Here is a 4,966-nt window from a genome sequence, read left to right as displayed (position 1 = left end):
TGACTCGCCCACTGAAGTGTAATGAGTCAGTTTTAGAAAACTCCACTCAGACTGAATGTGAAACATCTTTTTAACTGGGAATACATTTGTGAAAGTAATGCTGGATTCCACCCAGTTCATTAACATGAAGGAGCTGCCTTTTTTGTTGTTGTTGTTGTTAGGAACTGATCAGACCACAAAAAGGAACTGCAGTGGTTCTATTGCTACTGTTGCAATTTAAGCATCATCGATACAAAGACTCAACGGAAGAATATGAAATGTGTCTTGCTTCCCTTTGCATTTTAAGGTATTTTTATTTATTAGTGTAAACGGGGGCTAAAAAAATTCATGTGGCACATACAGTATATTTTGTTTGTAAAGTATCCTTTACTCTCCATTTCACAATTATCCACAAGGAAAGCCTTAGGGCATAGAAACGGCCTGACTTCTATTCTTAATTGAACAGAAGTCAGAAGAAAGTCATTGTTTACAAAGAAATCTTTAAGAATTTGTAAGGATTTGAGTTTTCTGTGCGTTTATTTGCGTTTCTTTGTCAGTTGAGTTTCTGTGTTGTCCCGTCTACCCTTGATTGATCCCAGCTGTGTCTAATTCCCTTTGTGTATTGAAATCCACCTGTGTCTCTTGTTCGTTGTTTGGTCCTTGTCTAATGTCATTGTCTCCAACTGTGCTTCCTGTTGCTACCAGTTCCGAGCTCCTAGCCTTCTGCTCACCTGTGCTGCCTTGATTTTGTGCGTTATTCTTCATTAAGCCATCATTTTCTCTACTACCTGGGTCCACTGCGTCTACCTCACCACTCTACAACCGCAAAACATGACTGATTTCCCCTTTGCCACAATCACAATACATTGTTATTGCAACATTATGCGTTGGTAATTGTTTTCTTGAGTGAGGACAGGGAAGAGAAAGGGAGAAAATAACCAATGCCACATTATAAGCCAACATGGTTTTGATAAATGTGAATCTGCAATTTTACTGTCAAACATATTGGGAAAACAATCTAGTGTGCCAACTGAGGTTAGGACTGTTAGAAATGTCTTTATCTGGATTATCTTCTTCTTTTCCTTTCAACATTTTCCCTTTAAGCGTCGCCACAGCAAGTCATCCGTCTCCATATAATCCTGTCTTCCGTATCTTCTTCTCTCACACCAACTACCTTCATGTCCTTTTTCACTCCATCCATAAATCTCCTCTTTGGTTTTCCTCTAGGTTTCTTTCCTGCCAGGTCCATCCTCAGCATCCTTCTACCATTGTATTCAGTGTCTCTCCTCTGTACCATGTCCAAACCATCTCTGTCTGGCTTCTCAGACTTTATCTCCTACACATCTGACATGAGCTGTTCCTCTCATGTATTCATTTCTGATTTTATCCATCCTTGTCACTCCCAAAAAGAACCTCAATATCTCTGCTACCTCCAGCTCTGCCTCCTGCCTCTTCTTTATTGTCACTGCCTTTAAACCAAACAGCATTGCTGGTCTCACTACTGTCTTGTACACCTTTCCCTTCATTCTTGCTGATACTCTTGTCACACATCACACCTGACACTTTTCTCTGCCCGTTCCACCCTGCTTGGACACGTTTCGTCACTTCTTTTTCACATTCACCGTTGTTCTTGACCAGAGGTGGGCAATCCTGGTCCTCGAGGGCCGGTGTCCTGCAACTCTTAGATGTCTCCCTGGTCCAACACACTTGAATCCAGTAACTGAATCACCTCCTAAGTGCAGTCAAGTTCTCCAGAGTCCTGTTAATGACCTCATTATTTGACTCAGGTGTTGTGAAGTAGAGATGCATCTAAAAGTTGCAGGAGACCAGCCCTCGAGGCCTGAAGTTGCTCACCCCTGTTCTGGACTGTTGACCCCAACTACTTAAAATCTTTCACTTTCTTTATTTCTGTTCCCTGCCCCTCATGTCTCCACTTGGGTCACTCTCGTTCACACACACACACACATGTATTCTGTCTTGCTATGGCTAACCTTCATTCCTGTCCTTTCCAGAGCAAGCCTCCGTCTCTTGAGATTTAACTCCACCTGTTCTCTGCTCTCAACATAGATCACAATGTCATCTGCAAACATCATAGTGCATGGAGATTCCTGTCTAACCTCATCTGTCAACCTGTCCATCACCACAGCAAATAGGAAAGGGCTCAGAGCTGATCCTTGGGGAAGTCCCACTTCCACCTTGAACTCCTCTGTCCCTCCTACAGCACACCTCACCACAGTCTTACAGTTATAATACATGTCCTTCACCACTCTAACATATTTCTCTGTTACTCCAGACTTCCTCATGCAGTACCACAGCTCCTCTCTTGAAATCCTGTCATATGCATTCTGTAGGTCTATAAAAACCACAATGCAGCTCCCTCTGACATTTTCTGTACTTTTCTATCAACCCCCACAATGCAAAGATTACATCTGTAGTACATTTTCTTGGCATGAAACCATAATGCTGCTCACAGATGTCCTCTTCTGACCTCAGTCTGGCTTCAACAACTCTTTACCATAACTTCATTGAATGACTCATCAGCTTTATACCTCTGTAGATGCCACAATTTTGGACATCTCCCTTGTTCTTGAAAATTGGTACCAGCACACTTCTCCTTCGTTCCTCAGGCATCCTCTCACTCTCAATGAGATCCTAATGTATGCCTTGTCAAAAACTCTACTGCTGGCTCTCCTCGACGCCTTTCCACTCTTTATCCTTTTCAATGCCTTCCTTACTTCATCCTTACTCATCTTTGCTACTTTCTGATCCACAGGAGCAGCTTCTTCTCCTCTTTGTTCTCTCTCGTTTTCTTCATTCATCAACTTTTCAAAGTACTCCTTCCATCTTCTTTTCACACTTTTTGCATCTGTCAGTAGAATTCCATCTTGGTCCTTAATCACCCTAATCCAGCGGTGGGCAATCCTAGTCCTCGAGGGCCGGTGTCCTGCAACTCTTAGATGTCTTCCTGGTCCAACACACTTGAATCCAACAGCTGAATCACCTCCTTAGTGCAGTCAAGTTTTCCAGAATCCTGCTAATGACCTCATTATTTGATTCAGGTGTGTTGAAGTTGAGATGCATCTAAAAGTTGCAGGAGACCGGCCCTGGAGGCCTGCAGTTGCCCAGCCCTGCCCTGCCCTAACCTGTTGTACATCCTTCCCATCTCTATCTCTCTGCCTCGCCAACCTGTATAAGTCTTTCTTTCCCTCCTTACTCTCCAGCCTATTATACAAGTTAATGTATGAACTTTGTTTGGCCTTAGCTACCTCTACCTTCACTTTACGCTGTACTCTTGGTGACTCTCTTCAGTCCTCACATTGTCTCACTTCTCCTTAGTTGCTCTCTTTTTCTGTACCCATATTTGCACTTCCTTATTCCACCACCAAGTCTCCTTGTCAACTTTCCTTCCAGAAGACATATCAAGTATTCTCCTACCTGTCTCCCTGATAGCATGAGCAGTAGTTGGCCAGTCATCTGGAAGCATGTTCTGGTCACCCAGAGCTCGTCTCAACTCCTCCCTGAAAGTCACACAACATTCTTCCTTTTTCAGCTTCCACCACTTTTTCCTCTGTTCTGCCTTTGCCCTCTTCACCTTTCTCACCTTCAGAGTCATTCTACACACCACCATCCTTTGTTGTTTAGCAACATTCTCACCTACCACCACTTTGCAGTCACTGAATTCCTTCAGATTGTCTCGTCTACACAAGATGTAATCCACCTGCGTGCTCCTACCTCCACTCTTGTATGTCATCCTGTGTTCCTGTCTCTTTTGGAAGAAAGTATTCACTACAGCCATTTCCATCTTCTTTGCAAAGCCTACCACCATCTGTCCTTCTGCATTCTGGGTCTGGATGCCAAATCTGCCCATCACTTCCTCATCAACTCTGTTCCCTGCTCCAGCATGTCCATTAAAATCTGTCCCAATTACCACTCTCTCACCTTTGTGGATATTTTGCATCACTTCATCTAACTCACTCCAGAATTTCTCTTTCTCTTCTAACTCACATCCAATCTGTGGGGCATAACCACTAACCACATTGAGCATTACACCTTCAATTTCTAACTTCAGGCTAATCAGCCTACCTCACACAGTTTTCACTTTACAATAATCCCTACACCATTTCTCTTCTTGTCCATACCATGGTAGAACAGCTTAAACTCTGCTCCTAGACTTCTAGACTTACTGCCTTTCCACCTGGTCTCCTGGACACACAATATGTCCACCTTTCTCTTCTGCATCAGGTCAGCCAACTCTCTAGCTTTTCCTGTCATAGTTCCAACATTCAAAGTTGCTACTCTCAGTTCTACACTCTTACCTTTTCTCTTCTCTCTCTGTCTACGAACATGTCATCCTCCCCTTCCGGTAGTCCAATGACCAACGGTAGTCCAATTTCCACTGGTACCCTGTTGGTCACCAGCACCAATGGTGGTCGTTAATAACCCCGGGCCTCGACCGGTCCCGTATATTGGAGATCATATTCTTGAATCGCATGTCAGATTTTCAAATGTTTTACACCGGATGCCCTTCCTGATGCAACCCTCTGCATTTATCAAAGTCTCAAGCAAATTGCTATGGAAAAATTGAGATTATTTTATTTGTCAAGCTGAAACATTTCACTTTTGCTTTCTCAGCCTTTTAGAATTGTAATTCTCTTTTTTTCCCTCATCTCAGGTTGAAATCATCAGGACTTTAATCCAACTAGCCTCCTGACGATTTCCAGCTTCTCTCCTGACCCACTTACGTCAAAACATGCACCGATAAGTGGGCAATCATGAACTGGGCTTCTCTACAGGCTCTTCTGAGTGGAGTTAACCAATACTCCACTGTGTTTGGCCGGGTCTGGTTTTCTATGGTGTTTGTCTTCCGGGTCTTGGTGTTTGTGGTAGCAGCTCAGCAGGTGTGGGGAGATGAAAGCAAAGATTTTGTGTGCAACACTAGGCAGCCAGGCTGCACCAATGTCTGTTACGACAGTATCTTCCCCATCTC

This window comes from Poecilia reticulata, linkage group LG11 (assembly GCF_000633615.1).
Source record: "Poecilia reticulata strain Guanapo linkage group LG11, Guppy_female_1.0+MT, whole genome shotgun sequence".
Lineage (NCBI taxonomy): Eukaryota > Metazoa > Chordata > Actinopteri > Cyprinodontiformes > Poeciliidae > Poecilia > Poecilia reticulata.
The sequence above is the reverse complement of the archived record's forward strand: the minus strand, read 5'-3'. Positions refer to the sequence as shown.